General features: G+C 51.5%; 1 protein-coding gene across 1 annotated transcript in view; it reads right to left on the bottom strand.

Annotated features, from left to right (window-relative positions):
* Positions 1-9,343, bottom strand: part of LUZP1 (leucine zipper protein 1) — a 42,139-nt gene extending 32,796 nt beyond the window's left edge. Inside the window, exon 1 of the mRNA XM_069875028.1 lies at positions 9,258-9,343. The gene's annotated coding sequence lies outside the window, so the exon portion shown is untranslated. The remainder of the gene's footprint in view (positions 1-9,257) is intronic.
* Between the last annotated feature and the right edge of the window lie 9,401 nt (positions 9,344-18,744).

Genomic DNA, 18,744 nt, shown 5'->3' with positions numbered 1-18,744 from the left:
TGCCTTGCAGCTTCAGAACCTATCTTTTTTGTTCACTGGCAAGTGTGAAGTCAAATGAAAGGAGGTATTCAAGAGCTCACGTCACTCTCTTAAATGTGATTTATTCAATGAAGACAGTTGGGTGGATTGTCAGACTCTAAAAGAAATCTTTTGTGTTCAATTTACTGCTGAAAATACCCTCAGGTAACAAAAAATTAAATAAAATAACTCTTACAAACAGATCATAGTCTGAATTTTTTAAGAAATACGCTGCCATTGTGAGAGCACACTTGTAGCTGTGGGGACTTAAACATATTGGCCTCAAAATTAACGCTCCACTGACAATAGGGAGATGATGAGACAAGCAGCCATGATGGTGTTATGACACCATGCAGTCGTGCCATTGAAAATGGCCCATTCTAAACCCTTGATGAATTTATGGACGGAATATTTACACTTGCAGGCTGAGCGTCTCAAAAGGACACTGGGCATTTCACATGTGGGACATGCAGTGTTGTGCCATAAACCAGGCAAACGGCCCAAAAGGGTAAGTGTATCCTCTGCACTGGCAGGCAGAGACCAGCCATGCGCACTGTGCTACAGACCCTGCTCTGTGTGGAGAGCTGAGGGAAGGCTTGATGCTCTCCATGAGTTAGAATTCTGAGGTGTTGGGACTGGATGGTTCATTCAGTAGGCACTGTTGGGATTCTCCTCAATGCAGAAAGAGAAGGCAGAGATGCCTCTGCTCCCTCTGACCAGCAACAGGCTGGAGTTATTCCTCATTCACTTGCACACAGCAACTCCTTTGATGAGGGTGGGCACTGACATAGCAGAACACCCCAGGGAAAAGACCATCCAGAGCATCCAGCTGCCTCCTTCTGTACACAGGCAGGAAGCTGTCTGGAGTCAGAAGTGAGAGACAGGATTTCCAGCAGGAAGGTGCTGAGCAGTACTTCTCGCACAGACAGGGCTGAATACATCACCGCCTTCCAAGTTCACAGCTCCTACCAGCCTGCCAAGGGACTCATGACTATCATGGGGAAAATTTGTTCCAAATTCTTAGTTTCATGCTGCTAGAAAAACAATAATCTTGAAATACTCATTAATAACAAGAAATTGGCAGTTCTGCTGGACAGCTTGCATTTGCTCTTAAGCCCACTGGGATCTAATGGACAATGGACAACAGGTTCTCCAGGCAGAAGACAGACAAATGCTATTGCTCCCGAAGCACACGTATTCCTGCAAGCATTAGACAAGATGCTAATGAAGAAATCTGCTGGCTTAATACCAAGCATCAATTTATCTGAATCCCATCCTGAATGACGAACAGAGCCAAGAGGGCATATGCTTTTCTTACAGAACATTTAAGAAGTGGGGAGTGAAAAGCTGAGCATAAGTCACAAACTGCAGCAGAGGATCTCCCTCCAGCACTTTTCCAGGGCATGTCTGGCTAACCCTGCTCCCTTGCATAGTTATTTATGTGTCCTTCTCCCCCTTGTACTCCCTGGACTGAAGGAAGGAAGGTTGTTTCACAGGAAGGAAGGACTGGCTTGGCTGCACCAAGACAGGCGCACGCTGCTTCCCCCGCCAGGCTGTTCCTTTCTACAGAGGAGAAAAGGAGTGGGAAATCCACATTTTCTGTCTCATCTTGCTCACCAGTAATGGGATGAGATCAGCCTCAAATGTCACAGAACTTTGTCCAGCTCCAGCTCCAAGCAGGTTTAGTGTCAAGAGCTGGAGCACGTTGCTCAGGATGGCATCAAATTGTGAAAATCTCCAAGGTCAGGGACGTCAGAGCCCCTGGGCCCTCTTCCCGTGACAGACCAACCTCGGGGAGACAATTCATGTCCCTTAGAGACAGTCAGAATTTACCATGTTGCAACTTCCTGGATCTGGGTCAAGGCAATCCCAGCATCAGTACAGACCATGAAGAAAACAAGAACAGCCCTGCTGAGAAGGACTTTGGGTACTGGGGAACAAAAAACTGGGCATGAGCTGGCAACCTGCATGCACAGCTCAGAAAGCAAGAAGAGGAGGCTGAGGGGAGACCTTATTGCTCTCTATAACTACCTGAAAGGAGGTTGTAGAGAGCAGGGAGCTGGGCTCTTCTCCCAAGTGACAGGGGGACAAGGGGGAAGGGCCTCAAGCTCCACCAGGGAAAGTTCAAGCTGGACATCAGAAAAAAATTTTTCACAGAAAGGGTCACTGGGCACAGGAACAGGCTGCCCAGGGAGGGGGTTGAGTCACCTTCCCTGGAGTTGTTTAAAAGACAGGTGGATGAGGTGCTGAGGACCATGCTTTAATGGTTGATGGGAATGGTTGGACTCGATGATCCTGGTGGTCTTTTCCAACCTAGTGATTCTGTGATTCTATGTCCTGGGCTGCATCCAAAGCATCAAGGTCAGCAGGGTGATGAAGGAGATCCTGCCCCTTGACTCTGCGCTGGTGAGAACCCTTCAGAGCTCTGTGTTCAGCTCCAAGGAACACAGAAAGACTGAAGCGAGTCCACAAGTACAATCCCAGGGCTGGAACACCTCTCCTGTGGAGAAAGGCTGAGAGAGTTGGGGCTGTTCAGCCTGGAGAAGTGAAGGCTCTGGGTGACCTTGTTGTAGCCTTTCAATGTATAAATGGGGTTTTATAAGTAAGACAAAAAGAGATTTTTTTTTTTACCAGGGCCTGTAGCGATAGAACAAGGCACAATAGTTTCAAACAAAAAAAAAGGCAGGTTTAGATCAGACATAACATACTTCTCATGATGAAGGTGATGAGGCATTGGCCCGGGTTGCCCAGAGAAGCTGAGGAAGACCCATCCCTGGAAGTATTCAAAGGCCAGGTTGGACGGGGCTTTGAGCAACCTGATCTGTAGAAAGATGCACCTGACTCTTGCAACATTTCAGACACCACCTCGCCAGAGAACAACCTTCTCCCTCAGCGTGCCCGCAGTGCTGTTACTCACACAGCCCCCATGTCACTGCTGTGCCACTGCCGCTTTGCTGACCCTGACCAGCTCACTGCTACCAGACCTGTTTTGGCAGGGGAGAGGTATTCAGTGGGTCCCCTGTTTCCAGAGGCTCTGGGGCCAGGCCAGTGTGGAGCATTCCCAGCCACACACTCCAGCAGCCACAGGAGACACACGACGCAGAAAGCTCTGAAAAAATCAGAAAGGAAGAAAAAACGAGGCAGGTGGGGAAGGGCCTTTCTCTGCAACAGCTTAAAACATAAGCACCAGAGGGAAGAGTGAACAGAGAGGATCTGTGAGTAAGAGCTTGAGAGAATGTTGCTGTTGTAAGACAGTCAGAGAAAGAAAGCTAGAGCATGAGGCTTGCCCCTGGTGCTGCTCAGAGAACACACAGTGACAGCAACCCCAGCTCAGGGACAGCGGCATGGCAATCAAGGTGGCATATGGCAATCAAGGCAAACAACAGGGCACAACTGTGTTTCTTCACTCAGCAGTTGCTGTTTTACTCTGCCTGTGCCTAAAGCCAGGCTTGCACCCATAGCTATTGAACACTCAGCTACCAGGAGCTCATTTGCTGCCTGCACTTTTGAGACACCAAGCACCCAAAGAGCTCCCTCTCCATCTTCCAGTCACCACACCTAAACAGCCCCACTCCCTCCACAGCAGGGACAGCATTGTTCCCATACTCACCTTTACACACAGCTTCACAGCTCTGCGCCAACCCTTGCTTCACAGCACCTCTCTGACAGTTTCTTTCAGACAAAAAGAAATGTCCTATTCCAAGCTGTGCTGCTTGTTGCTACACTCTGCACAACGCAAAAACCTACCTGAAGGCAACATCCAGAGAATTTAAGGGCATATGCAGCCAAATCTCACTTAGAAACAAGAAGACCCCCATTTTACATACGATCCCTCTATGCTGATGGTAATCTTACCCAGCAACACCATGGACAATCCCCAACAGCATATATATACATACATATATATATATATAAAATACCTATATTATATATAAATATATAAAAAAAATTATATGTATTTTATATAAAAAATATATACACAGAATGGTACACAAACAATGGAGCAAGAAGATGCTTCATCAAGATTTCTCAACTGCTCCACATTCAAATTCTCACAACACAGCACTAACCGTTATTTATTATAACACAGGAATTCTTGTTCTCCAGTAAAAACAAACACATTTCCAAATAATTCACACTACCTGAGGAATTAATGGGTTTTTTTCAGCTCTGTTCCAGATCCTATGTCAGGAATCTCCTTTCTATTCTGGTAAATTCCACTAAGATATCACATGTAACGACAAGTTCCTAAAGCAGTTTCATCAGATTTTCCCTTTAAGGTAACCCACTGCGCTCCCACGTGAGGCAGAGGTACCTCAAAGGCAAAAGCAGCTCAAAGTGCTGCAGTGGAATCAGATGATCAGCACAAGCTTAGAGCCTCTGCAGCCGTCTTTCAGCTTTGGAAACACATCCTTCAGTTTTTAAAACCAACCCAATGGGCAAGCCACAAGCCTGTGCTGTAGCTTAATACCCAGATACTGCCTTTAAAATCAATTTATATACCAGCAGTTTTAAGAAAGAACATGAAAACAAAGTCTGACAGATTCTGCTGCAACACATAGGGAGGGTGCAGCACTGCAGCAGAACCTGTCACTCCAAGCTGTAAGATGCTGTGCTGCCTGCAGCACACAGCAGCAGAGCAGATGCCACTAGGAAGCAGAGCTCTGCTGCCAGGAGCCCACACTGCACAGCCTACAGCTCTTTAACATTCCTGCACGCGTCTGAATTGCATGCGACAACACAGGAAAATGTGAAAAGTAAACATTCAAGGTAAAAATAAAAATGCCTGAGTTAAAGTTGCTTGAGCTTATGTTCATTGTAATCAGCCACACAGAAATGTGTATTTTCAGCTTTGGCTGAAGCCACCCTTTTAGAGGTCAGTTAGAACACTGCAATACTTAATGAGGTGTACAGACACAGGTCTACCCAGGCGATACAACAACGTGCTCACTCACATCACCCACAGAAGCAGATGCTTGTCTCTCCTGCCATGCAGCTTGACACATGAGTCCTGAGCTTCAGGGGTTTTGTAATATTAACCACCAAATTCGATTCCTACTAGAGCTAAGAAAGCCTCAGTTCACATCTCCTGCTGCTCTGCTGTTTCAGAGGCTGCAGTGCACACTCAAGGATATATGCCTGGTCTTGGCCACAACACTGTCTGCAGCATGTCAGAATGAAATCTGTCCTCCTACTTCTGAGACAAATGATCACAAATCCAACTAAGGAACATGAGTTTTCATGACAAAAAAGTCTTATATTTATTATACCAATACCCCCGAACCATCAATTTGAAATTGCAAACCTCAAAATGGCTCAGTTAATGAGTTAATTTGATACTAAGCGAGGTCTGATGCTATGGCCTGGTCTGTATGGCAGGTCAAACTATGACTTAATCTCTGTCTTAAAAACCAATTAGTTAAGTAAATTCAGAACTATAAATGTTTACATGCAGGGACTAGTCCACATGCTACTGTCTTTTTAAGTGGCCCTGCACCGACCCTACCCCCTTCTGACCCTGCTCTCCCCTCTCCTGGCCAAACAAAAGTAACTCTGCAGCCAGGCTGGGAATCGGGGCAGGGATAAAGGAGGTGTGGGGAGGCTGATGGTTAATTTTCACCTAGATCAGCTCCCTCCCCATGGCTGCACGGAGTCTGCGTCGGCTGAGGCAGAGCTGGAAAGGGCACCTGGAGGAGAACGTGACCAGGAAGAGGGGCAAGACAAACCCACCTCCTCCAGCCACAGTGCCCACCTGCATTGACCTAGTGCTTTCCAAGACCAGGACTGGGGACGATGGGAAAATCCTTGCCTCTCCTCCAAGCTGACAGAGTTGCAGCAGTGAGCAGCAGCTCTCATCTGCCCATTGTCACACAGAAACAAACCTACCAGCTGATGTTTCCTTACAGTCATAGCTGTGTATTTTGGCAACTTTGTTCCTAAGCGAATAAAAGATCCATTTGATTTCTGGGGTTATTCGTGTGGATCCTAAAGGGTTCCACCACTGGCAAAGCTTACCCACCTCTCCTGGCAAAAGGCTTCACAGGAGACTGATCGCTAAGGATAACACTAAAACTCATATTTTCTAAGCATTGCCTCTCTTTTCAGCCCTGTACTGTAAGAGTGCTTTCACCTTTACAGATTGCGTTTCTATGAGAATCTTAGATTAAATTTCCAGTACAATCACTGCAAGAAAGCATCGAAATAATCACATCCCTGTTTTACAGGAAAGGAAAAAACTGCCTGCACCCGGTGTTTATGCTGCTGTGTGCAGTGCCAGAGTGCTTGGTTAAGGCTGCTGCTGCACCTGCGCGTCACACCCTACCCCGGCGAGGGTTAAAGGACACAGGGCTGAACTGTGCCTTACTGCCCCAAATGGACAGAGTAGGGCCTCCACAGGGAACATCACTGCAAAATCCTACCAAGACAAAGTCAGAGACACAAGAAGATTAAGGCCTAAATTGCCACATTTGGTGGCTGACATCCAATGCCATGCTTCAGATTTGATCATCTACACAGACTCTGCGGGACGAGCACGTCCACGGTGCCCTCTCGGAGTCAGGGTGGTTATGAAGGCTCCTAACTCCAGACAATTAAAGGCAAACCATTTGTGGTTCTTCCACCAAAGTGTTCCTGCCTCCAGCCCTAAACCCTCAAATCCAGAGAGCTGTGACTGTCCACAAGGTCTGCAGTGGGTGGCCATGATCACCCAAGGGCTGCTTTCCCCTGTTACTCTAGCAAGCATGTGAGCTTGGACAGGGAGATGAATCCCACCTCCAGCAACTATAGAGAGAAAGATCTGCTCTACGGTCAGATTAAAGGACTGAAAGCCCTCCACAGACACAGCCTGTCTAAAGCAAGGGAAATAACAGCACAGAAGGATGCAGCAGACCACCAGCACCAGGGATACACGCAGTGCTGGCATGCAACATTCCCCCATCAGCTGTCACCAAGTGTTTGACACCATTTGTGCTTTCTACTCCACACATGCAGATCCAAACAGTACACAAGGCAAAGAGACAGTACACCAGGTTTTGGGAACACATAACAAAGCTATAACCACCACAACCAGTACTCTCCCTTCCTATGTGTTTTAAGGGTTCCCATGACCTGCATTTGCACCAACGATCACAATCATCCAAGTGGCCTCCTAAAAAGATTATTTGCAACAATTCTATCAAAATTGTCCTGTTCTGTCATTTGGCTCAGTCAGGCCAGCCACACTTTCTAAAAAGCTTCTGTGGGGTAGGAGGCACACGTTGCCTGGTTCTTCACCGACTGCAGCCCTCAGTGGGAAGGAAAGGTTTCATGGATCATGAACACAACCTCAGAGTACCTGTGCATAACACTGTGGTATGGTCATGCTCAAAGACGTAATCACCAACCCACTTTAACAAACAAAATAATGTGGTCTAGATTGTCAGGCACACCAAGCTTTTAAACACGACCATTTCTGATAACAGCCACATTTGGTAGTACTCTTTTTTAACAAGAGCTGGTCCTACACTTCCTCACTCATGTTAAACAAATTCAGTCACTTAGTTACTCAGTTAGGTCAAATTTTCAGAGCTCAGAGAAAGCCAGAGGGTTAGTGAAGAGCTCACATTGTCGTAACTTATTTTGACTACCTAGAAAGTAGAAATCAGTCACATCGCCCTGTACAGTGAAGAAACTTTATCATTTATAGGATTATGGTGAAAACTAGCGGGCTTAAGAGCTCAGATCAGAATAGCAGCACAGGCATTAGTTACTGAGCCCTGCCTACTCTTGAGTCGCTCTGATTCCTCACAACCCCTTACCCCGGATTCACTCCTGCCCACAGGAACTTTCAGCCACACATCCAAGAGAAACACAGCCGCCCGCTCTCCCCATCCTCCTCCCCACAGCTCCTGGCGCAGTACAGAGGGCCGGCTGCCCTGGCCACCCCCACTGCCAGGATGCAATCCTAGAAGATGTCCTGCACCCCAGCATCCCGCATGACCCGCACTCCCTCGAGCCTCTCGGTGCACTGGGACCGGAGTGTCGACCAGGCAGGCAGTTTTCTGCTGCCCTTACCGCTGCAGAGCCCACACAATGGAGGAATTACGCTCCTGTGAGTGCCACAGACACAGAACGGCCACGGAGCGAACTACTGGCCACGGGTTGCCTCAACTGACCAGAGCACATAGCTGTGGGTTTTGTACTCAGTCAGAGAGCAGAAACACTGAGGAATACTGTCCCTCCTCGCCCTCCAGCAGGCCAGGAGATGCGTGCCTCTGCCAAGAGACTGGAGGCATGCGGTAAGGAACTGCATTTTTTCCCTAAGCTCTGAATGCCTGAGACGACTCTAGGGTTGTAAAAATACTTCCCCCTTTCACTGTCATTGCTGTGTGGGACTGCTCAGAGAGGTACTCACCCGCCCAGGGCCGCTGTCACCTACAGACCCGGTGGGAACGCAACCACTGCACGCTGCGAGGACCGGCACTGGGGTTCTGCGGAGGACTTTAACAGATTTTACGCAGCAATTACCATCTAATCCCACTGAGCCCAACTCAAATGCGCAGATCAGCTGGGATGGTCACTTTAACTCGTGTTTAATTGGTTTAAAGGCTTCAGATGGAGCATTAGAAGGGAAGAAAAATGCAGATGTGCAATGGAAGCGCGGTCACCAAGGACACCGCTGAAGGGCTGCGATTCCTTGGCTTTGGGCAGCACGTGGGACGCCGGGAGCAGGCGAACGGGGAACTTTTACAAAGACAATAATCACAGCACCATTTGGATGGAAAAGACCTTGAGATCCTCGAGCCCAGCCGTACCTGCCGACTATGAAAAGGAAGGTTACGAGATGAACTCCCTCACACCAAGAAGCGATTCACCAAGTCCGAAAAACTCGTAGAAAAGCGAGAAGGTTATTCCCGAAACAACCAACGCGGGTGGGCTGGGGGGGGGATTCGGGGCTGGGGAAAGGAGGAGGAATTCCGCACAAACAAGCAACAGGAAAGGAAGAACACGGGGAGAGGGGGTGGGGAAACTGGTTATTCGCCGCAAGCCCGTGCTCTCAGAGTTCGGAAAGCTCCAAACGCCGCACTCCAGCGATGCGCCCGCGGGGTTAGCGACCTCCCCGGGCAGCCGCGCGCTCTCCGCCGCGCACCGAGACAAAGCGGATGCCTCGCATTCCTCCCGCCCCGCCGGTCCCGCCGCGGCCCCCCCGGCCCGCCGCCCGGCCCGCACGCCGCCAACCCCCCATCCCCGCCCCCGCGTACCTGGGGCAGCGCGAGCCCCCGCCTGCCCTCCCCGGGCTGCGGAGCTTGGGGGGCAGCGAGGCTCGAGCGGGTTTGCGGGCGCTGACAATGAGGGGAGGGGAAGGAGAGGCCGGGCGGTGCTTGAGACGTCAATGGGAGCGGGGCGGGGGCAGCGGCCATTTTAGGGGAGCGGGCTGGGGGGGGAGGAGGACGCGGGGTAGGGGAGGGGAGCTCGAAGCCCGTAGAATTCCCACCCCCCCAGCCACGGGCAGGGACACGTCCCACTGCAACAGGGGCTCCTAGCTCCATCCAACCTGCCCTTGGACACCTCCAAGGATGGGGATCACTAAACTTGAAAAGAGCTCTTGGGGAGCCCATGGCCCTTCCTCCCCCAGCTCAGACCAGGGCCAAGGGGCAGCAGGGCTGCGGGGAGCACACCTGGCCTCCTCCTGCCCATCGTACGTCCCCTCTGGGGATAACTTCAGCCTTGCAGCTGGCAAAGCCACAACCCCCCGGGCTCCTCGGCCGCTCCTCACAGGATCTGCCTTCCAGCCCTCACCACCTTGCTTCCCCTCCTCTGGACACCTTCCCACCCCTCTCAAACCCCAGGGCCCCACCTGCACGCAGCGCTCAAGGGGAGGAGCAGCAACGCCAAACCCTGCAGTCACCGCTCTTGGCCGGTCGTGCTGTGCTGGATGTGCCCCACGATGCCGTTTGTCCTCCCAGCTGCCAGGGGATTCTGCTGGCTCCCAGCGAGCTGCTGCCCACCAGCAGCCCACCGCCCTCTGGGCACGGCGCGTCTCATAGAATAGAATCATAGAATCACTAGGTTGGAAAAGAGCCCCGGGATCATCGAGTCCAACCATTCCCATCAATAACTGAACCATGTCCCTCAGCACCTCATCCACCTGTCTTTTAAACACCTCCAGGGAAGTGACTCAACCCCCTCCCTGGGCAGCCTCTGCCAGTGCCCAATGACCCTTTCTGTGAAATATTTTCTTCTGATGTCCTCAACCTCCCCTGGTGGAGCTTGAGGCCTATTTTCTTCTGATGTCCAGCCTAAACCTCCCCTGGTGGAGCTTGAGCCCATTCCCTCTCGTCCTGTCCCCTGTTACTTGGAAGAAGAGCCCAGCTCCCTCCTCTCCACAACCTCCTTTCAGGTAGTTGGAGAGAGCAATGAGGTCTCCCCTCAGCCTCCTCTTCTCCAGGCTAAACACCCCCAGCTCTCTCAGCCGCTCCTCATAAGGCCTGTTCTCCAGCCCCTTCACCAGCTTTGTTGCTCTTCTCTGGACTCGCTCCAGAGCCTCAACATCCTTCTTGTGGTGAGGGGCCAGAACTGGACACAGGATTCGAGGAGCGGTCTCACCAGTGCCGAGTACAGAGGGAGAATAACCTCCCTGGACCTTCTGGTCATGCTGTTTCTGATAAAGGCCAAGATTCCACTGGCCTTCTTGGCCACCTGGGCCACTGCTGGCTCCTCTCCAGCCACTCCTCTCCCACTTTATCCTTGGTCCCAGCACGACCCGTCCCAGGTGCAGAATCCAGCATTTGCTCCTCTTTCCTTTCCTGCCAGTTATGGTTGAAATCCCAGAGCGGGGGTTGTTCCACAGCAGAGGGCACGGGTGTTTCTGCATGGGGGGGGAGGAGGCCAAGGGAAGAACTGCAGCTCTGGGGCTTTTTGATGTCCAGCACTGCAGCCTTGTCATCCCTCCCTGGGGACAGCCCCATCCTGGAGACACCCCCAATCCTTTGGGAATGACCCCATCCCTGGATGTGCTCCACTGTTCCTCATTCCCACTGATGACTAACAGTGTCCCTCTTGCACATCCCTAAAGGCCGTTTTTCTCCATAGCCTGGAGAAGAGGAGGCTGAGGGGAGACCTCATCGCTCTCTGCAGCTCCCCCAAAGGAGGCTCTGGTGAGGTGGGTGCCCAGGGGAGTGGGGGATTTACTAAGGGAGGGATTGAAAAGCCATGCGGATGTCGTGCTTGCTCCGTGGTTTAGTGGTTGGCTTGCCAGCGTTCAGGGTGCAACTGCACTTGATCTGAAAGTCCTTTTTAAACTTAAATGACTCTATGATTCAAGGATTCCTTTAGGAACAGGCTGGTGCTGCAGCACGGCCATGCAAGAGAACCCAAAATCCGTATTCTGAGTTGGGGCACCAGTTTATTTCAGTTGCAAGCTGCATTTACGTAAGACAACAGGACTTTTTAGAAATTGCGCTGCCTCCCAGCTCCTGTCGCCAGGAGACGCGTGCCACACGGTGAGGTCACAGTGATGGGACGCAGGCGTCACAGTGACCCAGGGCACTGGTCGAGCTGCTGCCCGGGCACCAGACGCCACAGCCCTTCAGCCGCTGACAGGCAGGACTCCGTCTTGCTGCTCAGCCAAAGGGACGAGGCTCCAAGCTGCAACCCGGCTCAGCCATGAGAGACGGCATGGAGTCACCTTCACCAGACTCATCCTCCGACACGGAGGAGCCTGGTTTGGTGCCTTCATCTTCTCCCAGCCACGCAGGACGTGACATGGCAGCACCCGGGGATGCTGCCAGCACACCTCTCACAGGAGAGAACTTTCAGTGTAAGCCTGATGAGTGCGGATTGCCCAGCCTCTGGTATCAGTGGTGGGAGGACAGCTGTGCCAAACCCAGCCCCTCTTCAGCCCGCAGGTTCCTCAAGAACCTCTGGAAGATCGTCTGCAGCCATCACTTCCAGTCAATCTGGTGGGCCGACGACGGAAACTGCGTTGTCATCGCAGAAGAACTCTTCTGCAAGGAAGTCCTGGGGAGGAGGATCTTTGAAACTGAGTCCATGGGAGGCTTCATCCTCCAACTGAACCTCCATGGATTCCGCATGATGGAAGGAGATTCTTCCATCTCTATCTCTGTCGGGAAGCTGCAAGCAATGGCAGCAGCAGGATCTTCTCTGGGCAAGGTACGTGAGTTCCTCCCCCATGAGGAAACACTCAAGACATTTGGTGGGGAGAGGGTCACATTCAGCTAGAAGAAACCTTTCCCAGACAGGGAGCCAGGATGGGGGTGGGAGCACGCGGCCTGAGTTTGTCTTGGGGTGGTTGTCAGGAATTCTAAGGGCAGGATTTTGGAGGAGCAGAAGTGCTGACCAAAGGGACTTGGTTGCAGCTGTGAAAAGCAAGCACAGTCCCATCACTTGGGGCTCTTTCTGTGCTTGCTCTCTATCCGGCTGAACCAAAAGTTCCAATCTTCTTGTGGCATCTACCGAACGCTGACCATTCCATGCTGAGTGATTTGGGGTTCTCCACCATTCCCTCATTTTTCAGGCTTGGAAAACCCTATGCTTCTCTCCTCCCAAATACTGAGAACCCCAGCATGGTCCCTACTTACAAAAGCTCCATCCCAATATTTTATTCAGCCTAAGCTGGAGGTTTCATAGGCCACTGAGAGCCCTTTGTCCCAGCCAAACGCTTGGCTAGAGAATCTCTCTCTTCCTCCTTCTGGCAATGCTGGCACTGACTCCTGTCCTCTGCGATCCGCAGCTGCACTTCTTCCACAGCCCCTGCTTCCAGAGAGCTCAGCCCGAGCTCCTCAGGAGGGGACACCAAAGCCCTGGGGAAGGAGAGCGAGCCCCGGCTGCAGCCCCACGCGGCCCCGGGCAGGAGGCCGAGCGGCCAAAGAAGAGAGGAGCGGATGCTCCGGCGTCGACAGGAACCACGGAGGAGAAGGACGCCCAGAGCCACGCAGCCCCCAGCCCCACAGCAACCGAGCCATGGGCCGACCCCGACGCCCCGAGCACCAGTGCCGGTCCAGTCCCAGCCAAACGGCGCCGCAAACGCAGCCCCGAGAAGATCCCGGAGGCGGCTCTGACCCCACCTGTGGCTTCACCCCAGCGCCGCTCACCTCCTGCCCCACAAGACATTGAGCCCCCTCACCAGCCAGCTCCCAGGCCCACTTGGCTTCCTTGGCTGGTCGGCAGGATGAGCCCAGCTCAATCCTGAGCTCCAGAGCCTGCGAGGGATGCGCTGCCAGCACCTCCTGCCGCTCCTGGGCCATGGCCACCGCATGGCCAAGCGGCAGCACCAACGCGTGAGGAGCAGGAGAACGACTCCCAGAGCCCTGCAGCCCCCAGCCCCACAGCGACCGAGCCATGGGCCGACCCCGACGCCCCGAGCACCAGTGCTGGTCCAGCCCCGGCCAAACGGCGCTGCACAGACAGCCCTGAGCACGTCCCAGAGGCGGCTCCGGCTCTATCCGCGCCTTCACCTCAGCGCCGCTCACCTCCTGCCCCACTGTTCATTGGGCCCCCTCCACGCCCAGACTGGTGGCCAGGTCCGGATCCCGGGCAGCTCCCCGGGGCTGCCGGCCTTCCATTCCGCCCTCCAGCACCTCCTGCCGCTCCCGCGCCATGGCCACCACCCTCCCAAGGTCGCATCTTCCGACACTGCCGGACCTGCTCCTGCCCACCCCACGACCCGGCTGCCCGACACGGCGATGGACTTTGAAACAGGTCGGGTGGAAACAGCAGCGATCTTGGGCTGCGAGTCATGTTGTAGAGGGAGAAACACCTTAGTCTAGGATTAAGGAATAAACAGTGTTTGTTGTTGTTCAAAACACCTCTTTTCACATTCCCCTCTCCTGTCTCTGCAGTCTCACAGTTGCTCTCTCGACACTCGGTGTCACCTTCAGGCTGGGAAGGGTTTGGTCCCAGCCCGGCAAAGCCAAGGGCCCCGGAGCGCTGAGCACAACCCAGCCGCGAGCCGACCTGGGGCTGCTCCAGCAGCTGCACCAGCACCCAGGGCCTCTGCAGCCAAACCAGTGCCCCACAGCTCTTGGGGAGCCCATGGCCCTTCCTACCCCAGCTCAGACCAGGGCCAAGGGGCAGCAGGGCTGCGGGGAGCACACCTGGCCTCCTCCGCTGCTGGCTCATGTTCCGTCGCTGTCAAGCCCCCAGGTCCTTCTCCTCTAGGCAGCTTTCCAGCCAGACTTCTCCTAGTCTGTAGCTGCCCAGGGTTCTTGTGCCCCAAGTGCAGGACCTGGCATTTGGCCTTGTTAAACCTCATCCCATTGGTCTCAGCGCAGCGGTCCAGCCTGTTCAGATCCCTTTGCAGGGCCTCTCTACCCTCCAATAGATCAACATTTCCATCCAGCTTAGTGTCATCTGCAAACTTGCTAAGAGTGCGCTCAATGCCTTCATCCAGGTCATTGATAAAGACATTGAACAGGGCTGGACCCAGCACTGAGCCGTGGGGACACCATTTGTCACTGGCCTCCAGCTGGAGTTAACTCCATTTACCACCACTCTCTGGGCCTGGCCATCCAACCAGTTTTCCACCCAGGAGAGTCAGGGTGCTTGGAGCCCAAAACCTCTGGTTATGAGGCCAGAGGTGAAGGTTGCTCAGGTGGCATTGGTCCTGCAGAAGCTGCTCACAGCAGGAGCAAAATAGGGATGTGGGATACACTCATCTTCTGGATCAACTAGTGCACTACCCGATATTAAAGTCAACATAATGCAATCTACTTGATCTTGCTGACCATAGTTCAGGAAGTATCTGATGTTGATGACACTGGCCAGATCCATTGTCAGTCTTTTAGGAACAACCACTACTTGTCTATGAAGGCAGGCTTTCATAATGGGGATTATTCAAGAAAATCTCTCCATCCCATTTTGTGGCTGTAGCAAAATGGGACCTATAGAGTACAAAGAATCACCTGAGACCCTAGGGTGTTTAGTGATGCTGGTTTTTGACCTTTCATGGTGAACAGGAAACCATTCAGCAAACTGAGCTGCTCCCCAAAGGCAAGGAAGATACTGTGAAAGCTGTGTGTCTGCTCCTGCCTGGCAGCACCCTGTGTGCTGGCTCTCAGCTGGTGGTGGGTTGCCTGGGGAATCCAGGCGAGGAGGACAGAGGCCGGGCAAAAGGCCTGTTTCTGCCACCAGGCTCAGTACCTTCACCATGTGTAACAGGTGTAGAAGGCTATACTTAATGAGCAGGACCAGCAGCAGGGCTTGGTTGGCACCCTTAACCATTGGCAGGCCCAGCTGATACGTGCTGGATGCTCTCCAAAAGGCTTCACTATTGAGGGACATCTTAAAGGCATAGAGCTCTGCTCTTGGGCCCTTATTGCACTATTGAAATCTCCCCTGGTTTGCAGAGGTCAGACTTTGGAAATGGCAACTAAGGCACAGCTCTTGCAGAGGATTCTTCCCCGGAGCCCAGGAGTGAACTCTGTTCCAGCACTGATGAGGTATTTTGAGACCTCTTGTACCATGAGTCTCCAGGAGGTTAAGGCCAGTGATCTCCTCACAGCTTCACTCCTCTGATACGCTCTGGAGGAAGCCTCATCCCAGGGCAGAAGAGAGGTGTGGGTCTTACAGTGTACATTCACCATACTTGGTGAATTCACCATACTTATAAAAGTGGAAGCTGGGGCACTAAGGTGGACTCAGGGGACAACATTCAGGAGAGGATGAGATGAGGAGGGACAGAAGTGAGGATGTGTCTCCTCAATGCAGGCCCTGTCCTTGGTGTATCCTCCCTACCATCTGCATGGATCCCACCTGGTCATTGTCATTAGCACTGTCATTAGTGGTGGCAGATTCCGTGCAAGATCTCTCCTGGCACCCAGGTGTGCTATATAGCAGCCACTGAAGGGACGTCTGGGGAAGACAGGTGGTGCCAGACCAGTGCTGGCACCCTGCTTTGGGTTGTGGAAACTCAGCAGTTGTCCTTCCAAGCCTTGGCAAGTCCTCATCATGCAGTAAAGCAGTCAAGAGTGGAACGCTCTCTATGCACTACGAAAGATGCTCCTTAGCCTCCTGAGCTACAAGATGCCAGCAGTATTTGAACAATGAACTGGTGCTGGAAGCACAAAGCCAGGGATGAAGTCCTTCCCAACAAGCTCAAGCGATGGGAGGCAGTTGAAGGAGGTGTGGGGGAATAAATTGAGCTGAGGGGAAATAGAGGGAGAGAAAGAAGCTCTTCACCAAGGGAGCATCTGAAACAATTTCTAGATGGAGATTTCGGTATGAGGAAGAGACAATGAGTGGAAAACCAGAGGATGACAAATGTGTGACCTCTGGATCCATGTGGGAGGGAACCCACCTGCTGTGAGTGGCATGGTAGTGGCAGGGCTGCAGCTGGTGATACAGTGGCTGTGGTGGCAGCTGTCTGGGCAGACATCTTGGAGAGAAAAGTTTAGCATTGTAGGGTTACAGAATTAGAAAGTTCTGTCCTGGAAAGGAAATGTGATACATGACCTAGAGGAAAAGAGGACCAAAAAGGAAGATCTGGCTGCTCTGAGGAGAGGGGCCATATTTTTTTTTTTTTTTTTTTATTCATTCAGTCAATGGAAGCAGCAGACAAAGGGACAGAAAGAGACAAGTGGAATGGGGGATGTAACAAGGTGAGGAGGCAGCCCTAGCTCTGGGCTGGAGTGGGAGGTGCTATACAGAATGCATACAGTTGGCAAGGAAGACTGTTGCAAATGAGAGGAGCCCAGCTAACTCTGAAAGGTAAAGGGGACCAGGAGGATAGGAAACTGCACAGAGGCTGGAATGGGAACAGGGACAGAGGCACAGGGGAGTGGAGGAGCAGAGTGCAATTGCTTAGGGTGGGCTGGGGAAGACCGCTCTGCTTGTGGGCAGACATGAATAGCAGGGTGGGTAAAAGCTGGGAGGGAAACAGCAGTCTCTTTCTACCTGGAAGACTGTCATGTGGAGCAGCAACCTCCTTTTCTTATGGTACTTGATAGAAAAGGTTGTTGAGTTCCACGTGTGCAGGGTGTAAGTAATACAGACACGTGTGACCAGAGATGATGGGGGAAGGGGAGATGACAAATACCTATAAAATCATGAATAATATGGGGAAGCAACAGAAGCTGTCAGCCTGTCTGACAACAGAGGACCCGTATGGGCGTAGCACGTTTAAACAAACAAAAGTAGCTCATGCACTTTATGCACAACTTGCTAACGTGAGAAGTGAATGGCCACAGGATGCCATGAACACCAGAGGCATGAGATTGAAAAGGGTTTAGACAAGCTCACAGAGAACAGATTTCCCAGTGGCTATTAGAAATGTCTATCTGAGTAATCTTCTGGTTCATGAAGTCCCTGAACTGACTCTTCAGACATTCTTGCTATTCTGTACTAGCTCTGTTTCTGTGGTGAATTTAAATGAGGTGCCTAAGTTGATCTAACAGCTTGCTGCTGCTGGTACATGCAGTTCTGCTTCCCTCTTTCTGAAACTACTTGTGAGTCTGTGCTGCTTCTGTTGCACCAGTTCTGGCAGTTCTTCAGTTCATTAAACTGGCAGAAAATTAATACAGAGTCAATACTTTTCTGCCAGTTCAGTGAGTTGAATCATCCCACTGTTTTCTAAGAAAGTGGTACCCAACAAGTCAGAATTTCTTGCTTTTCTCTTTAAAATAAGACTAATTTTTTAAAAAAGTGGAAGGGGAGATTCTCCTGTTATTACCTGATACCAGATGTTCAGGCTTTAGGTATTCGTAACATCAGAATCATAATAAGAGCCTGATATTTATTGAATTAGTTTCTAAAAGCTCTTCACTGAGCTGGAGCCTGGGCCATGCTTCGCACCACGCAGAGTTTGGGAGTGTTATTAAACTTGGTAAGCTGGTAAAAGAGAACCATGCATGCTTGTGTAGGCAGCAGTGCTGCACAGCTTATTAGTCTTACATCATTATCAGCCCTCTACATGGTAAACCAACATAAATCTTGTTTGGTTTGGGTTTTTTTCCTGTGTGTATGTTTAACAGTTCCTCATTCCTAGGAACAGCAAAATGAACCTCATTAGCTCCCCTAGGAGCCTGCAGCCATACCAAGGTGCAGTATAAAAGGCACTGAGAAGCAAGCAGCAATGTCAGAAGCAGGTCGACATCTTAGTCAGTTCATACCCCTGCTATTTTCCCTTTGGTCAAAAACCATGTATTTCCTTCTGGAAGCTATTTCCAAGCACATGAAGGACAAGAAAGTGATTGGGAGCAGCCAGCAGGGGTTTACCAAGGGCCAGTTGTGCCTGACCAACCTGATTTCCTTCTACAATGAGACAACAGCCTGAGTGGACAACAGGAGGACATTGGATATTGTACTGATTTATTGTAGCATTGGCTTTATCAAGGCCTTTGACAAGGTCTCCCACAGTCCGCTTATAGGCAAGTTGGTGGGATTTGGGCTGGATAAATGGAGAGTGAAGTAAATGAAATAGTGGCTGGACAGTTGCGCTGAAAGGGACATCATGACAATGTGAAGTCCAAGTGGCAACTAGTTACCAAGGGCATCCTTCAGGGATGGACACTGATGGGTCGATAGTGTTTAATGTCTTTATTAATGGCCTATTAATGGCACAATGAGCTATTGTGCACTCAGTAAGTTTGCAGACAATGCCAAACTGGGGAGAACCATTGCTATGCTGTAGGGCAGAGCTGCTGCTCAGTAGGACCCTGGCAGGCTAGGGAAAAAGGCCTTCCTCTCAGTAACAGATACTGGAAACAACTGCCGTGAAAATGTGACCAGTGC

Source organism: Phaenicophaeus curvirostris, chromosome 23, assembly GCF_032191515.1.
Source record: "Phaenicophaeus curvirostris isolate KB17595 chromosome 23, BPBGC_Pcur_1.0, whole genome shotgun sequence".
Taxonomy (NCBI): Eukaryota; Metazoa; Chordata; class Aves; order Cuculiformes; family Cuculidae; genus Phaenicophaeus; species Phaenicophaeus curvirostris.
This window is presented reverse-complemented; position numbering and strand designations above follow the sequence as displayed.